Source organism: Pleurodeles waltl, chromosome 2_1, assembly GCF_031143425.1.
Source record: "Pleurodeles waltl isolate 20211129_DDA chromosome 2_1, aPleWal1.hap1.20221129, whole genome shotgun sequence".
NCBI lineage: Eukaryota > Metazoa > Chordata > Amphibia > Caudata > Salamandridae > Pleurodeles > Pleurodeles waltl.
Window position 1 is genome coordinate 276,154,082 of NC_090438.1, and position 19,063 is coordinate 276,173,144.

The 19,063-nt window shown below is 50.4% G+C and overlaps 1 protein-coding gene across 1 annotated transcript in view; it reads left to right on the forward strand.

Moving 5' to 3' along the window:
* Positions 1-19,063, forward strand: part of ARHGEF6 (Rac/Cdc42 guanine nucleotide exchange factor 6) — a 793,672-nt gene that overhangs the window by 112,885 nt on the left and 661,724 nt on the right. The window lies entirely within an intron of this gene.

Consider the following 19,063-nt stretch of genomic DNA (forward strand, 5'->3'; position numbering starts at 1 on the left):
ACACTTAGTTTTTAGCCTAATGCATCACACTTGGTGGACACAAGAAGGAAGGGTTTGCCCATATAAACCACATAACCTGGCCTTAAACAACCAAAAAATGAATGAGTCAGGCTGCATTCAACAGGCCGTTTGGTGCAAGATGTCAGCCTATGAGCTGCATCAGGAGTATGTATGGTGGCAGAGAATTGTTATTGCTGAGTAACCAAGGGTAACATGTGCATTGGAAACTAAGAATGGTGCTAACAAGCATCCCTCATGGGATTGGGCTGCAGAAAATGACTTGTATGTGAAAAGTGATCTGGAAAACGGAATGCATGTGCCACACTCTAGCATTGTGTACCAGGTAAGCAGTATCCACTTTCATTCTGGGAACAGCATAGATTGGGTGTGTCATTATTCGTATTCTGTTGGTGAAGCACTCTGCCAATGAAGAAAACAAAAATGACTACTTTGCAGCCACAATCAATGTGTGTGCTGAAGCTGTTAAGCTTATCATTTGTTTGGCTCTGCCAGTCTGCGTTATCATAAGTAATGGACCGTCATATAAGGAATTTCAATTTTCTTCAAGAAACAATGTGTTCACCTTTATGAAATGGTCATTGCCGGCCTTTCTGTACTTCCTGGACAGCCTCTTCTTTCATATACTCTCATACCTTCAACCTGCTCTGACTGTCCGATATAAGCTTCGTTATTATAACTACAGCAGTTCTCCTCAGAATAGTGCTCAAGCCAACGTCTCTCGTCGTCTCATAGGTGCAGTGGGCATCTCTAATGATACTCTTCCTGTCTGTTGTGGTTCTCAATGCAAGAACTGGGGACAATAAACATGAAACATCATTCCATGACCTTCTTCAACATATGCTGCCAAGTACCTACAAAGGCTGCCTTCATGCTTCTAATGCTGTCAGCACAAATCAATAAACAGAAAATTCTGTACCAGACTCCACTTCTGCCACAAAGTTGAACTCATGGGCTCTTAAAAAGTTCAGCATGCGTGTTGGACACTTTCTGATAATAATACAGTGTTTTATACCTGATTTGGCTAACATCTACAGTGAAAAGATTTGAAAAAAGGGAACCAGTTTACAGAAATATATTTATACAGGGCAACAAATTGTATATTTTGGCATTTTATTCAGCTGACTATCCCTGGCTCTGTAGTCTGAAATGAGTTGCATATAATGGGGATCAGTTACTTATAGTGGGCTCATCACAATGATACACCTGATTCTCATTGGAACCTGATTTAATTAAGCATGTTATTGCAATCAATGAAAAGTGTTATAATGTCCACCTCTCATTACATCAAGGGTACCCCACAGTCCTTAAATGCGCATATATATATATATATATATATATATATATATATATATATACACAATTTGTTCACAACATATTCCACAGAACGCATATATACAGATAATATCCACTATTAAAAAAATTATATTGTCTCTCTTGAACAGTTTCCACTACAGGTGTCCATCTAGTAAGTCAAAGGAAAAGTCCACCTAAGAAGTAGTCAGTCAGACCAGGAGAATCCAGTAAAGCTTCATGAGTATCTTTCTCTTTGTCATCCCAATATACTGTTGCAATGTAATTCATTTGTCAAAGGCTCCTCCACGAAAAGTCAACGTGTTTCAGCCTTGACAGTTTTTAGCCTCCTCAGGACCGAAGTGTAAAGACAAGTCCTTTTGCCTATAGAGGAACATAACAATACAAATGTGTAGCAATTACCAGGGACATAGCCTGCCTTATAATCACTGTAACAAATCCATATTTAAAAACCTGATCTAGTCAAAAGGAACAAGCCACCCGCATAATAATTCAAATCTGCCATGTGCCTGCCAAGGTAATCACTCATGCACCCAATACGTGCTGTCTGCAATGAGTAATCAAACTGAAATCAAAATTATAGCTAGAAGGCTCAAAAGGTTTCCCACAAATAATAATGAGGTCCAGAAATAAATGGAAAGAAAGGTTCTAAAGTACCTTCGAATTCTAAGAGCTCCCCGGAACAATACAAAGAGCAAAGGACATGGTAGAAGCTATACCAAAGAACAACTCAAGTGGCCCTGCTTAGTAAATCACTCTCAAGGCTGTGTAGCCTACAACTTACCACAACGGCACTCATGAGACAATCTGGTGAGAAAGCCATAATTCCTTTTTACACCACTTGCCATACAAAGTTGTTATGGAGCAGACATGTTAGATTGCCACTCTACTGTTAAAAGAAACATCAAACTGAACTAGCAGGGGACAAAATACTTAACTGGGAAACTATCCTACTGTCAGAATAGTCCTCAACACCATAATAAAGTGCCCACAACATATTACATGCTCAAGAGATGGTGCCCACAAATCACATAACTGGCTCATCGCATGTGGCAGCCATCTTGGAATGTCTGACTTACTACAAAAGGCTGAATAAAAGTATAACAACCGAAAACAATACCAGCATATAAGCGCACATCTAAACAATAGTGCTCAATCAAACAAATACTCTGTATCCTGCTAACCTTTGTAAGTGTTTTAATAACAAGTTTCAAGCCATGCTGGGTTTCATATGCAATAAAACAAATACTCCTCTTGGTGAAGTTACAGATTTCTTTTGGCGTAAAGAGTTCCAGGCAAGAGGTGCTCCTCATATTCACATGCTATTATGGATAAAAGATGCACCGAATTTTGGAACCGACAGTGATGAGTCTGTACTGTCTTTCATAGAACAGTATGTTACATGCACCATCGCAAAATATAATGATGATAAAGGCCTAAGACAACAAGTTATACGGTTTCAAACATATAAGTGTGGCAAGTATTGTCATCGAAAATACAGATGTAAAGGAAAATTTTATGCAAGGTGTCGTTTTGGATTTCCAAGAGCTATTTTTTTTTTTTATATAGACATTTTTATTGAGTTTATATAGCAACAACATCACTAGGGTTAATTGCTGCGTCGCCGATGGAGATATGGTGTCGTTACCTGGCTCTCTAAGCGCACAGCTCTGGCCTCCAGGGCCGACACTTTCTGAAGGCATGCACGTTCCCGCACTCTAAGGAGATGCTTAGCGTATCCCCTGAGTGTGGCCTTGCAGGCCGCCCAGATCGTACCCGGGGATGATACGGATCCAAGATTAAAGGCAAAGTAGTCTGAAATATATTCCCGGAGTGTAGTCAGCGTCCTGCAAGTACCTGGCATTAAGCCGCCACATCGGGCGTCAGGCCACTTCTACATCGTTGAAACGAAGGAGTAGTGGCGCGTGATCTGAAACCCCCTGAGGAAGGATCTCTACTCCCGAAACTCGGGGAACATCCAGGGCCGGCAGGAGGAAGAGATCTATTCTGGCCTGAGTGTGGTGTGCTTCGGAGGTGTGAGTGTACTGCCGCCAATAGGGTTGCCAAGTCCGCCACGCGTCACAGAGACCTAAGCTGTCAACCCATTTATGCAGCCCAGTCGCCCAAAGGCCCAGCCCGAGGACGTGGGTCCAGCAGTATCTATTTCCGGGTGAAGAACAGAGTTAAAGTCTCCCCCTATTATGGTTAGGCCCGGGGGGAGTCCAGTTACCACGTCTCCAAGCTGTGCGAGGAGCCGCCCCTGCGCGCCTGAGGGGGCATAGATACTAAGTATATTGATGGGTTGCCCCCCAAGAAGTCCAGTGACCACCACGTATCAGCCCTGTGGATCAGACCGGTTGGCCGTCACCACCATGGGCAGGGAGCGATGCAACAGAACAGCTGTGCCTCTCGAACCCCTAGTGAACCCTGCATGATAGACTTTGTCATAGCCCTTTCTCATGAGCATGGGGCACTTGGTACCCAGGAGGTGGGTCTCCTGTAGCAAGATTATGGATGGGGCGAAACGACGGACAAAGGAGAATACTGCTGATCTTTTAATTTTATCAAGGAGCCCGTTGACATTCCAGGAGAGGACTCAATTAGCCTGCGCTAGTTTGTTCATGGTGAAGATAGTACTGAGTGAAGTGTGCCTGTCTGGGTGTTCCTCCACGACCAACTGAACAAAGGCAAGAAAACACAACATAAACCCCATAGTAAACAACTGTAGTCAACTGTTCCCCCATGACAGCCCCCCACCCCATACTTCTAGCCCAGAAGCATCTGCGCCCACAACGTATCAACTGCAAATTTGGAATGGTGGACCCCTCCTTTAAGTCGGAGTTCTGCAATCTGGCTCCTTGCCACTCTGCACCCCGCACCAGAGAACATGTCTCCAGCCCGGTCCCCCCGCACCACCACGCATCTGCGGGCCAAGTTCAAGGGAGCAGTGGGGGCTGGCTAAGACGCTCTTTTCTCTGGAGCCCCGTCTGGGTTTTCCTGTTCAGGGTCTCTTGGCGTATTATTATCTCCAGGGGGACCTGGGCTCAGTTGTCTCTCTGCCTCGGGGGCCGCCGGGGCCCTGTGTGCTCGTTCGACCGCAAACCAAGGAGAGAGTTTCTGAGCAGGGACCCATGACTTGATCCAGCCCTCCAGAAAACCTATTGCGTTATTTTCCTCTGCGCCCTCCGGAAATCCCACGAAACGTAGGTTGTTACGTCTGGAGCGGTTTTCTGCATCCTCTGCTCTATGGTGGAGTTCCCTGGTGTGAGTCTGCAGCTGAGCGACTTTGGCCTTGAGATCCGCAAGATCGTCTTCTGCCTGGGAGACCCGGCCTTCTACCTCCGTGATGCGTCCCACTCCTGCTCGCAGGTCTTGTCGCAGCAGGCCCACATCTTCTCGCACCTCACCAACCTTGGTTTCGATTGCCAGCTGTGAGGACTGGATGGCTTGTAGGATCGTGGTGACCCCTTCCGCTGCGGTGGTCTCTGACACAGGTACGTCCACTGTTCGTGATGCAGACTGCCTGGCGAACTGGTCGATCCGTTGCTGCAACGCGGGAGGCTGCTTGCTGGCCCTATCTTTTCCCATACCTGCTACCAATCTGTGTCTAGATGTGAAGTCAGGGCACCTCAGGGTTGTCTGCTCACCGTCACGGGCCTCGATGCTTGCTGTTGTGGTGTAGGAAGTTGGCTCTGTATATACTATTTCAAAGTAAGAAATAGCGTGCACAGAGTCCAAGGGTTCCCCTTAGAGGTAAGATAGTGGCAAAAAGAGATAATTCTAATGCTCTATTTTGTGGTAGTGTGGTCGAGCAGTAGGCTTATCAGAGGGTAGTGTTAAGCATTTGTTGTACACACACAAGCAATAAATAAGGAACACACACTCAAAGACTTACTCCAGGCCAATAGGTTTCTATATAGAAAAATATATTTTCTTAGTTTATTTTAAGAACCACAGGTTCAAGATTTACAAGTAATACTTCAAATGTAAGGTATTTCTCTCAGGTATTCTAGGAACTTTGAATAATCGCAATAGCATGTACAGTTTCGACAAAAATGGCAATAAGCTATTTTAAAAGTGGACACTGCAAAAATCAACAGTTCCTGGGGGAGGTAAGTAATTGTTAAGTTCACAGGTAAGTAAAACACTTACAGGGTTCAAAGTTGGGTCCAAGGTAGGCCACCGTTGGGGGTTCAAGGCAACCCCAACGTTACCACACCAGCAGCTCAGGGCCGGTCAGGTGCAGAGGTCAAAGAGGTGCCCAAAACACACAGGCTTCAACGGAGAACAGGGGTGCCCCGGTTCCAGTCCAGTCTGCCAGCAGGTAAATACCGGCGTCCTCGGAGGGCAGACGAGGGGCGCTTTGTAGGGCATCGGGGGGGACACAAGCAGGCACAGAAAGTACACCCTCAGCGGCACAGGGGCGACCGGGTGCAGAGTGCAAACAGGTGTCGGGTTTGCAATAGGATCCAATGGGAGACCCAGGGGTCTCTTCAACGATGCAGGCAGGCAAAGGGGGGGGCTCCTCGGTGTAGCCACCAGCTGGGCTAGGAAGGGGGCCACCTGGGGGTCGCTCCTGCACTGGAGTTTGCTTCCTTCAGGTCCTGGGGGCTGCGGGTGCAGTGTCTTTCCCAGGTGTCGGGTTCCTTGAAGCAGGCAGTCGCGGTCGGGGGGGCCTCTGGATTCGCTCTGCAGGCGTCGCTGTGGGGGCTCAGGGAGGTCAACTCTGGCTACTCACGGGCTCGCAGTCGCCGGGGAGTCCTCCCTGTAGAGTTAGTTTTCCGCAGGTCGAGCCGGGGGCGTAGGGTGCAGAGTGGAAAGTCTCACGCTTCCTGGGGGACGCGTCGCTGTTGCAGTTTTTCTTGAAGTGGGGAGACAGGCCGGTAGGGCTGGGGCCAAAGCAGTTGGTGTCTCCGTCTTTTCTGCAGGGCTTCAGGTCAGCAGTCCTTTGTCTTCAGGTTGCAGGAATCTAGTTTCCTAGGTTCTGGGGAGCCCCTAAATACTGAATTTAGGGGTGTTTTTAGGTCTGGGAGGGAGGTCTCAGTGGGTCTCTTCAGCGCCACCGCTTACCCCCCATGGGTCCGTTCTCACCCCAGCTGGGGCTTCTCGTTCGCCGTTGCTCTGCCAGCCGTTCCACGTTTCTCGCACCGGGGGTATTCGCTCCCTGTTTGGCTATTCGTAACCCCCCAGTCTTCCTCCAGGGGTAAGGTAGACAGTTTTGGGCTACACCGTCTTCGGGGGTCCACGCACACCAGGATCAGGCCCCACAAGGCACTCCTGGGCCGCCCTCGTCGCAGCGGGGGTTCCCATGCTCTCAGGAGGGGCAGCCACTGACCGCCGAGCCTCGCACGGCTCCGCTGATGTTCCGTGGGCCTGGCCCCACCTCTGCCCGGGTCGGCGATCTCCTGTGTGCCTGCCACCAGCTGCCAACACCTGCAGTGTCTCCGCCGCACCTCCAGTCGGCAGGATGGACCGTTGGACCTAGCCCGCGGGCCCACCCACTCCATGCACCGCAGGCCTCCTCCGCTGCTACTTGCCCCCGGGCCGCGGTGCGGGTCTCAGGCCGCGGACGCCAGAGGTGGGGTCTTTTCACTGGGGCCGCCGCAGAATTCAGCCTGGTCCATCGACGGGGCCTGGAGTGCCCCTACCACCGCAGGGCACCGCCGCGTACTGTTGCGTGGCGCACCAGCAGTTACCGCTGCTCCGCGGGGATCTCGCCCTGTCCGGTCGGCCCCAAGCGCGGCGCCAGCACCAGCCTCACCCGGCCGATCTCTGCCGACGATTCCGCCACAGCCCAAGCGAGGGCGTCTCTCCCCCACCGCTACAGCAGGCCCGCACGCAGGTGGGGCCCAGGTGAGACGGGTCGGCGGGATGCAGGAACGGTGGCCGGTATCAGGCGGATGACAGGGGGGTCCGGAGCACTCTTAGAGTGCGACCGCCATCTTGACGCCCGTGGCCACGCACCTCCAAGAGCAAAGAAAGAGTGAGTAGTTTTTTATCTCCAGTCAGACATACACTGACAAAAATCACCAACAAATATGTATAATCTGAGAAGGGCAGAGGCCTCCAAGTATATTAACAAGTATAACTTTGTTATCCTGAATTGTGGAGTGCAAATATGGATATAGTTTTTTGCACACAACTCCATTGCTGTTGCTTGCTATGTCACTTTGTACATTACAAAATCAGAGAAGACAGAGATGAAAGAAATGTTGGAGGAGATTTCTGCAGAAAAGTCTCTAACCAATAGATTGTGCTGCTTGAGCTTGAAAATGATTTCCCATAGAGTGAAAAGTTACTATGAGTGCTGTGAGAGATTAGGCTCAGCCAGTTTGTACTCAAAGTCTAAGGCAGTGGTTCCCAACCTTGGTCCGAGGACCTCTGGGGGGGTTCACAAATCCTCCTCAGGGGGTCTGCAACTGCTGATAAAATGAAATAATATTAACTAGGTCACCTGCTTTCATTAATGACTCAGTGAGGGGTCCCCGGAAACCAGTGATGATTCAGTGAGGGTTCTCGGGTTCCAGTATTGATAAAGTGGGGGTCCACAGAAGTCAAAAGGTTGGGTACTGCTGGTCTAAGGGATTTGTTTGGGTCAGTGTAGGCCTTGCTATCACATGAAACAGAGTCTTGATGTCTTTCCCAGAAATTCAGTTCCTAGCAGAGTTTGATCCAGAAAGTACAGATAGCGTAAAAACAAATATATTGGATACTTCCTATCCAATAAGAAGTCCACACCTAGAAAACATTTGTCTTTGTGAGATTTTGCAATACTGTAGGTACAGAACAATGTGACAGAAAATGTAGATGAGGGGAAATATGTTTTTCTTGGTTGCGACAACTGTTTTGACATGCAAAAGGTAGTTTAATAAACATGACAGATATTCCGTCCACAGTATTACAATTATCATCGGGATCGTATTATGGCATATCGGTCATGTTTGTGACAAAGTAACCACATCCGCCAAACTCTAAATCAGGCCATTAGTCAATTCCATCTTTTTATAATTTCATCAATAAATGATCCACATATCTCAAACATTTTATGGTATGTGCAACTATTATCAAAGAAAAGTTATTCTTGCCCTCATTATGACATTGGCGGTGTACTTACCGTCACTGTTAAAGTGGCTGTAATAACGCCAACAGGCCGGCATTAATTACCACCAAATTATGACCATGGCGGTGATACCTCCCATAGACAGCCAATGTACCACACCAACTGCCAGGGCGTTAACACCACCTACTACTGCGGTAGCCACCTACAGCCTGGCGGAAGTCAAGGTTCCGCCCACCATATTTTGACATAGCATACCACCAGGATTTCCGGGGCATTAGCAACGCCATCAAAAGCCTGGTAGAAACATATTACAGTAAAGGAAAGACTCACCTTCAGGGACACAGAGGACTCCGCGGCTGCCATGGAACCGGAACTCCAAGTCTTCCCGATGCTCTACCACGCCATGGCCGTCCAGGAGCACCAACGCTGATGAAGACGATGACAGTGAGTACAGCTGCCTAGCACACAAGAGAGGGAGAGAGGAAAAGGAGAGTGACACACACACACACGCACAACACACACCATACATCCACATACAACCAGCTGCACAGTACATCGACATTTACAGGAGCAAAGGATGCAAGGACACATACCTGTAGTACAAACACTGTAATTTGCTGGCAACAGCCACCATAATGAATAAAAAAATAACTTCATACATGCCAATGTACAGATTGGGCCGATGGTCAGTCCAAAATAGTAAAGGGCCACATAGCCACAGGGCATCGTCCAAGCCCCAGCTTGACTCCTGACATCATCCAGACTCTACTGTACAGAGGCATCATGTTGGAAATGGGCAGGCACCTAAGGGGGAAGGGAGGGGTTGGGGGGGCACCTCAGCTGGAGTGGGTATAATGCCCACTGGTTTTGGAGGGGGCTCCTTGCCCACCGGTGATGGAGTGGAGCCTTTGACCACTGTCCCTGGAGAACAGTCTTAGGCCACTGGTCCTGGAGGGGGATTCCTGCCCAAAGTCTCCGGAGGGGGCTCCTTGCCCACTGGTTCTGGAGGGGGCTCCTTGCTCACTGTCCCTGGAGGGGAGTCTTTCGCCACTATCCCCAGAGGGGAGTCTTAGACCACTGGTTCTGGAGGGGGGCTACATGGCCTCTGGTGGTGGAGGAGTATCCTTGCCCTCAGGCGGCGGATGGGGATCCTTGCCCTCAAGCGGTGGATGGGGATCCTTGCCCTCAGGTGGTGGATGGGGATCCTTGGGCTCACGCCTGTGAGGGGCTCCCTTGGCCTTCGTCATGTGACTTGTGTCCTTGCCTCCAGGTTTAGGAGGTGCCTTCACTGACCCCGTCCTCTGTCTCTTAGGTTCCGCCACCCTAGACCACCGTTTTTGAGGTGGAGGTGTGTCCTTGCTAGGAGGGGCTATCATCCCACTCAGGGGCCCCTTAGTGCCAGCAGAAGAGTTTTGGGTGGGAGCAGTGGCAGACTGGTTGGCTGAGGTGCTGGGCTGCTGGGCTGGGTGGTTGGGACCTTGCACTTACAGGCAGGACGGGGAGGGGAGGGGTAGGGAAGAGGTTAAGATGGGCAAGGAAAACCTTCTTAGGGACTTTGGGGCGGGATGTGGGAGGAGGTAGAAGGAGTGGGAGGAGGAGTAGGTGTGCTGGACTTGGGAGCAGGTGCATAGACAGTGTGCATGTGTGAGGTGGATGGCTGTTGGTGTGAGTGCAAGCGTTTTTGTTTCTTTGGAGGGGGCAGAGAGGATGGAAGGGGACAAACAGGACGTGTGGATGGATGTTGTGGTGTCTGCAAGTGAGGTGGGTGTGCTGCATGAGGTGGTGATGGTGGTGGTAATGACTGCGCATGTGGGGTGCATGTCTGCAGGTCTGCTCTTGTGGTGTCCGTGGACAGTGTGTACAGGTGGCAGGGTCTGGGACTGTTGATGCAGTGCATGCAGGTATGAGTGCAGTTATGACCATGAGGGAGGAGGAGGAGACGGATGTTGTTGGATGAATGTTGTTGTGTATACATCTGTATGTTTGTGTGAGTGCTTGTGGCATGAAGTGTGGTGCCTGTGTTTGTCTGTGCCACTCTTGTGTGATGTTTTGTGTGCATGCATGTCTGTATGTGTGCATGGGATGGGTTGGGGTTGAGGAGACTGGGACTGGGAAGTGGTTGTTGGAGGGGGAACGGTAGGACCAGGGACACTGGCTGCCATCAGAGAGGAGGCCAGAGCCTGAAACGATCTCTGTAGGGCCACCAAGCCACCGTGAATGCCCTCCAGGAAGGCATTGCATTGCAGCATCTGGGATGCCAGCCCCCGGATGGCATTCACTATGGTTGACTGCCCTACAGAGATGGATCTCAGGAGGTCACTAGCCTCCTCACTGGGGGCAGCAGGGCTCATGGGGTGAAGGAGATGCCCGCCCTCCTGGGTGAGCGGGCACGGGCAACTCGGTGGAGGGCTACTGCTACTGGTACTGGCAGTGCTGGTACTGGGGTGGCGGCTGTACCTGTAGCTGGGGCGGTTTCAGAGGCGTCCACAACCACCAGGGAACTCCCATCGGAGGAGGTTTCAGAGTCAGTGTTGTCACCTCCTGTCCCTGCCGTGGTGCTCCCCTCGTCCCCTGTCCCACTGGTCCCCTCGGCGTCGGCGGACTCTGCCTTCTGGGTCCTGTGGGCTGCAGCTCCCTCACTCGCCTGTGCCCCTGCTGCTTCGCCAGATGATGCTAATGCACACATGGACAGGATGACAGAAGAAAATGGGGGGGGGGGAGAAAGGGAGCACAAGGTCAATTACAGCACCAACAACACAGATGGCAGACACATCACCATCACACACAGGGACCAAGAATGAGCAGTATGCACTGCACTGGCATACCATTGGCTTGGTACCACAGCAGGTAAGAGACAAAAACTGCCATCAGCACCCCTCCTGGGACCTACTAAGCCCTGTCTGACATGGAAAGCCACCTAGCTAGCTATTAAGGTTTTGCTATTCACCCAATAACCCTGAGCTGTACCACGCAGCAATGTATGAGCTGGCATAAAGGGGCATTGACTGACTAAATCCCTCCACCAGAATCCCATGCCAGGTAACGAAGATGGTTGTCATACAAACTAGCCTTACCCCGGTGTGGCGGCTGTGATGCCCTCAAGTGCCCATCCAGCTCTGGATAGGTCCCCTGCCAGTATGCGGGCCATCAGGGGGTCCGGTTCCGACGGGCACCCCTTCCTTGTTGGGAGGCCGTCCCCAGCTGGGCCTCTGTGGTCTTCCGTGTCCAGTGTATCAGGTCCTCCCACTGTTTTCTCCAGTGGGTGCTCCGCCAGCTATAAACCCCCAGGGTCCACACCTCCTTGCCGATGGCACCCCACAACCCTTTCTTCTGATGGGTGCTGACCTGGATGGAAAACACAGAGGGACACCATGAATCAGAATATCCTGCCTGTCACACATATGGCGTTCAGACATCATTTGCCTCTCAAATGGCATACACATCACCCAGAGCCCTTCATGTACACTACCACCAGCCATACCCCCCACCCAAATGACACACTGCCAGCATACACACACATCTCCATTCAGCCTTGTCGCATGCAACGCCCCCATGGTGTACTCGCCTTTTGTTCTGGAGGGCCATACAGCTGTCCATACAGGGGTAAGACCCCATCCACCAGGCGCTCTTACTCCTCCGGAGTGAATGCTGGGGACCTTTCACCTGTCGCACGGCCATGGCAGGTTCCAGACACAGGTCACAGCAGCAGACGCAGTGGAGGTGTTGTCCTGTGGAAAGTCAGGAATCAAGTGAGTTTATAGTCAGAAAATGGCAGTCAAGTCCATGGCGGTGTACACCGTCACCGCTGGCGGTGATCCTCATTGGATACTGTACTCCATAGAGCCCCATGTTAGCCAATGAAGAAAAAGATTTTATTGTTTAATTACTTAAAACCATAACACAAAAAGTAAAAAATAAATAAACACTATATAAAAAGGTAAAAAAAGAAAAATAGGACATTTCTAGTATTACTAAGTTTCCATCAAATAATTATATACATTGTTCAGTCATTTCGATTCGTGCTCTGTAGGAGCTCGTTTTAAAAGATGGTTGAGTATTGCTACTTAAGATTTTGCATTGCTCCAGTGTGAGTAGAGCAGTGCTTGATGCCATTGTAGTCCATTGTCAGGCATTGAGCCTGACCACCTCCTGTAGATCAACAGGGGGGGCAGACCTGCTTGTTTAAATCCCGCTTTTGTGACACCTGCAATAGAAACTTTACCAATGCACAATTCAACTGTAGGTCACCAGGTGCAAAGCACGCCATTACTGCTTGTCTCCGTATGCTTTTTTCATAAAATTTGCTCTTCAGTAGGGCTTTTCGTTTTAGTGCAAGATGATTGCATGACCAGAGGACATGGAGAAGATCTTCCGTGTCCTCACCGCACAGGCGGCAGATAGAGCTGGTTCCGTCCCTCAACCAGGGGCCGCATTTAAAGTGAGTGGTAGGAGACCAAGTCGGTACTTTAAGAAATTGTCCTTTGTTCGTTTCGAGAGGCCCTGGCCTAGGTATGGCTGTGGTGTAGAAGATGTGTAGGTGTGCAGGGTCATCCAGGCGTGAGACCTCCGTGAAAAGGCTGCTTTGTCCTCCAGTAGTGACTGGAGCATAAGTGATTTCCCAGCTGCTTTCTTAAAGGCATTGCGTGGGATTGGGGTCCTCCACAAGTTCGTTAGCCCGGTCCTCTTACGTGAGTCATCTAAGTGGATTGTGAACGGGAGGTGTTCTAATGTTCAAGCTCTTGCCACAAATGGTAGCTGAGAGTGCCCAGGGAGGCACCGCGGGCTTTGCTCCAAAAGTTTATATAGGTGATGGGTTGAGCCAGGGATTAGTTCAGCAGACCAAACTCAAGTCTCAGTTGGGCAGGGGAGGTAAATCTGGGGATGTTGAAGATCGTCCGGTAAGCTTTGCTCACTGCATGGTTTAAGATATCAGAGTCCCTGCTTCTTTGTGCTTCACTCCCATATGTTATAGTGGGGGAGAGCTTGGCTTTTAGCCCGTTTAAGAGGGGGGTGTATGAGGGCCCGTTCAGAAGGGTTTTTAGCCTTTTTAGAGAGAGTTCTATGGCTAGACTTTTTCCCATTAGGCTTTTCCTTTGATGCACGAAGTTCCCCGATTTGTCAACAGTGACTCCAAGATATTTGTACTTATCTGTTTGGACCAGTCGTGTCTCACCCCAAAACCAGGCTCTCGAGGGTGTCTTTGACCTAATTGACAGTATCCATGTGTTGCCAAAGTTTGCTGTCAAGCATTCGTAGCTGTATAGTGCTGAGTGGCGTTGAGTAGTCTCTGAAGGCCTATTTCCGTGTGGCTGAGTAGTACGAGATCATCGGTGTAAATGAGGCATGGTAGCTCAAGGTCCCCAATTTTTGGAGGGTACGAGTTTGTGAGGGTGAGTGCACCCGCTAAGTCTGCCAGATATAGATTGAACAGTGTGGGGGCCAGGACGCAGCCCTGTTTTAGGCCTTTGGTAGTAGGGATCCGCCTTCAGAGATGAGTGCCTGTGCCTAATTTTATCTGGACCCATGTGTCCGTGTGGAGGGCTATTATTAGGCGTAGAAGTGGATGGGGAAGCCCCCAGGTTGCAAGCTTCTTCCACAGCCGTTTCCTGTCCACATGGTCGAATGCAGCCTTGAAGTCAACAAAGCATAGGTGGAGCTGACATTTCAGTGTTTTTGCTTTGTCAATTAGGAGGGCAATGGCCATGATGTTCATGATGGTGCCAGTATGTTTGGAGAATCCTGTTTGAATCGTAGGGATTATTCTCTTTTCGGTAGCCCATGCCAGCAGATGATCCAATAACAGGCCTGCAAAGTACTTTGCATTGTTGTCAATTAAGGCAATCAGACGATAGTTATCGGGGAGCGACCTGTCCCCTGTTTTGAAGATGGGGGAGATAATGGACCCCTTCCAGGACTGCGGTATCGTTCCTGTCAGACCTATTTCCAGGTAGAGGGTTTCAAGAATCTTTTCCCAGAAGGGTCTATTGTGCTTGAAGACTGCGGGCAGTAGGCCATTTGGTCCCGGGGCGCCATCTTTCCTGCCCTTGGCTAACTGGTTATGTATAGTGACCGAATAATGAGGGCGTAGTCTTGGGTGAGGGCCTGTATAGGGGAAGACTTCCTGGTGAGATCATGCTTTGTGAGACCATGCTAACTGATATTGGCCCGTTGAAATGAAGTTCAGGATATTTGGCCCAGACAGCTTCTGGTATATGCGATGCAATGGCACCATGGTATGGGCGTGTGAGGTTGCATATTGTGCGCCAGAAGCGTGTGCCGTTATTACTCCTTGCATCCGAATGTAGCCTGGCCCACAGATCTTTGTTGCAGCTCCTATTGATTGCCCATTTAAGCTTCTTCTTTACCTGTTTGTGGTGCCTTAGGTTTGTCAGAAGTTCTGGATTACCCAGGCTGCCACAGAGTCGCCTTATGCTTGATTTTTCTCTTAGTGCAGTCCTATGGGCTTGCGCCAGGTGAGTTGCCGCTGCAGGAGGTGGCGGTCGCCTGTTGGTGATTGGTACCGCAAACATTCCGCTAAGCCTGGTTGTGAGTTGTTCCCATTTTGCTCTTCGCTATCGTTAGTTGTTTATAGTTCGAGTGCGAGATCCGTTGCTGCTTTGATGAGTTGATTAATGTGTGATTGCCCACATTTGACATAAAAATGGTGATGTGTGCAATGTTCGTTTTCTCCATTTTGGTTATCCCCAGATTGATGGATAATTCCTGTGGGCAGTGACCACTCTCGCACTTGTTGCCTAGCTGAAAAGAGGGTACTTGCTTGAATAATGGAAGAGTAACAAACGTGTAGTCAATTGTGGTGGATGCTGTTGTTGAAAAGTATGATGCTGCCGGAGGCAAGTCCTCAGTAAATCTGCCATTCAGGGCTCTTAGCTGTAACAGTTCTAAGCCATTGAGTAGAGTCCTGCTGGTCTTTTTTGGACGGCTATGTTTGTTGGCCCCTTGTGCGGGGAGGTCCCAAGCGCTTGAAAGAGCAGGCGTGGTTTCATCTGTTGAGGATCCTAGTAAGTGCAGATTGAAGTCGCCTGAGATGATGATGTCGGCCGCGTCAGCTATGATGCTGCTGCTTATGTAGTTCTCGAGCAGAGCCACTAAGTTATTGGCATCACTGAGTTAGAGTTTGGGGTGAAGGTAGGTGTTTACAAGAAATATCTCTGCTGCGGACGCACTCGTTGTGGCGGCAATTGACACAGTGTTGATGGAAGAGCAGGTGGAATGTAAAGGGGTGACTCTAGCCGATAGTGCTAAGGAGACGTAGGTGGCCAGGCCACCTTGCGGATGTCCATACTGCACTATCCTGGTTGCTGGGGTAATGAAACACATATAGCCCTGCAAGTGAAATGGTTCCTCCAGGCAAGTTTCCTACATTAATATGATGTCAAAGGTGCTGATGTAGTGGATGAAATTGGAGTCCTGAACTTTGGAGAGGAGGCCGTTAACGTTCCATGATCACATATGGAGTGTCTCCTTTATGGATGTAGAGCCCATATTTTTATCTGAGGTTTGCCACCCTTGCCTGTTGCAGTTGTTGATTGTTTTTGAAAACCACCTTAAGTCATCATTGTTTGAGAAGAGGTTGACTGAGGTGATAGATTTTTGGGGCAGAGATTCCCCTCTAGCAGGCCTGGAGGAACTTGAGTTTGCCAGAGAGCAGCCCCGAGCGCTCCTGAGTACAGAGCGTGTTTCCCAGCACTGGGGGCCTGGTTCTAAAGCGGGATCCGGTGATAGAGGGGGAGGTTGGGTAGCCAACCTCACAGTATGTGGTAATACTGATACCCAAGCGTTCAAAGGTTGTACTTTCTCCTAGGATTGTTTGGGCAATCAGGCTTGTCTTCCATGTGGCTTTAGTGGGTTCGGGAGAAGTGGTGTTAATTGGGTGGAGAAATTCAACAGCTAGAAGATCAGTTGAATTGAGGCTGCTTGTGGAAGGGATATGTGAGAGTAGCCGAAGAATGTTCCCCCTGTTCAGAATGTCACCAGATCTCTTGGATTTATAATGAGGGTGAAATTTTAGTGAGTTGGTGGTTGCCGAATCTGGTGGAGTCTTGAATTTCTGCAGAGTATGCCGAAGGGACCCTGGGGAAGAGTCTTCTTCCTGGTTCCAGCAATTGTTAGACCTGCTGGTTGTGGAGTTTTCCGCTTGTGCGTGATATGTGGGGCTAGGAGGTGTATTAGTTGCTCTCAGGGCCTGAGGAGGAGGAGCCGTTAGCTGGGCCAGGGAGGGGTTGGGGGAAATTACTTGTGTGGATTGCCTGTGACTTCCAGAAGGTGCAGTTCGGTGTTTCCCGCCCCTTCTGCAGACCAAGGGTGGTTGCTTTTGGCAGCGTTCTTCTGCTTTGTGGCCATATTCAAGGCTGGAACCACCAAGATTGTTGTTGGGACAGGTGATCCGGGGGACATAACTTCTTTGGAGGCCCAGATGTCAGCTACTGTTAGTTTGGGTGCTGCATCTTGGATTACTCCGTTCCCTGCGATTCACTTCTTGCGGCCTTTCCTCCGCTGAGTGCGTCTCTGCTTGGCGTTGTTTCACCATGGCATTGCTGTCCCCAGGGCTGCCAGATAAGAGTATGTCCCTTGAACGTGACGGTACCATTACTGTTGGAGTCAGATTGCAAGAGTTTGCGATTACTGGAGTCTCCTGGAAGGGGCCTTTTGCTCTGTCATCGCTTTTTTTCCCCAGGTCAATGGCCAGAAGTTGTGTGGAAAAGCCAGGAGAGGGATGCAAGTGTGGTTGCTGGCTGGTGGCTCCCGTCTTTAGAGATGCACGGAGGCTGGTTAGCCTCAAAGGTAGGGTGGCTAGATTGTCAATTATGCGGGCCACATATGCAGCTTGTAGGAAAGTTTGTGGAGTTTTCTTGTGGTTGCATAAAGAGGGATTTGAGGTTGCCTAATTTCTCGTCAATGCCTGCTACGAATACTGCGAAGGTGTTGAGTAGGGTTACCTAAACATCCATTTTGTCCGATTGGTAGTGAAGTGCTTCGACTAGGAGCCGCATGGTGTTGAGCAGGGACCCCCAGGTGCCATCCGTGTGCAGATTGAGACGGTTTGAGGCAGGGTCCTGTCCAGTTGTTGATGTGGCGCTAGTGTTCATGCTTGCTCTAATCCTTGCACCGTCATTGGGAGACTGTTGGCTTAGAAGTGGAATGGCCATGTTGTTCCTTGGTTCGTCATTTGGAGGTTGCTGGCTAGGCTCTAGGGTGAGTCTAGTGGCAGAAGGGGAGTATTGAGAATATGCAACAAGCATATCTTCCCACTCCTGTGTGATTAGGTAAGATAGGGTTTCTGCGTCCGCTCCTGTATGGAGGCCCTTTGATATCATTTTTACTGAAGGAGGTGAGGGGAGGGGGCCGGAGGTCCATCTTTTGATGTACTTTCCAGGCAGCCATCGTCGGAGGCCATCAGAGGTAAGGCCAAAACATCTGTGGGCAGCTGTCCCATGTCGTTGACAAAATCGGGCTGCGCTGCTTTAAGTCCACGTAGCGCCAGGTGGATTTGGTGGGCTGCACTTTGTTGGGGGGGGGAAGTCCACCATGACTTTGCTGGAGTCCATCTGGGCTCCACGTGCACCTCTGCCCTGGCGAGTTTGGAAGATTGCCCCAGAGGTGTCGAGATTGTGCTAGCTGCGGGAGGTTGAGCAGAGATTGGGCTTGAGGAAGCCCCCGTTGTGGTGGAGTTGTTTCTTGATGGGAGGTTTTCTGCTGTATGAGTGAAGATCGACGGAATTAGTGGTGACTGTAGCCCCTGTGTGTCATTGCTATTGTAGACGAGGAAAGGTCTGCCGTTTTTTAGAAATGAGAATTTGTTGTAGATTTTCAGTTGGGAATTGGTGGCACAGTGTTTTTTAGATTGTTCCAGACTGTATCTCGGTACCAGACCGTGCCCAGCATGAAGTTGCTCTTCTGGACCTCCTTGGAGTGGGTCTGACTCAGTCTCAATAAGGGGTGAGGTAGTCTGGGCCTCATGATGGCAGTCCTGAGCTTGTGATCTCCTCTTCCTTTTTCCCATAGCGATTTTGTTGGGGGTGTCTTCATTGTGTTGCCTGATTGCATGGTCATGTGATTTCTTCCCAGCAATTCCTTCCCTTTTTTGCCTCCTATCGCGCCCGTAGTTTCTGGCTAGTGGGGTTATTGTGGTAGTGGAAGTCGAAATGGAGGTGTGGGGAAGTTATGCTGTCACTCGAGAGAGCACTGGGCTCCGCTGAGGTAGAATCAGACGGAGGCTGAAGGGTATGGAGATCTTGACGCTGGTGCTGCTGATGTTGCTGTCGGCCAAGTGGGGCTCACCAGCCGTCCGCAAGCCGCACCCGCCCTAGGAGGGCCGCTTCCACGGATGCTGGGGCACGCCCTTTGGGGTGACTGGGTACAGTCACCGCACTTGCCTGGTACTGCACGCAGAGGGGCCTGACCAGCCCTTCTCCCTCTGCCTAGCCGTGCCTGTTTATCGGCGCCGCTAGGGGCCTGGCTGGGGTGGAGGGGGGACTCAGAGGGTCGGGGAGGTCAGGTGCTGAGGAGCCGAAGGCTCTCGGGTACGGGGGCACTGTCAGCGGTGAGGCAGAATCCCAGAGCAGGTGCGAGGGGAGGGCCCCAACTGCAGGGCGGTGAGAGGTGGGGCGGGGGAACAGGCGATTATGGAGGGGAGGGGATGGGGGCAGA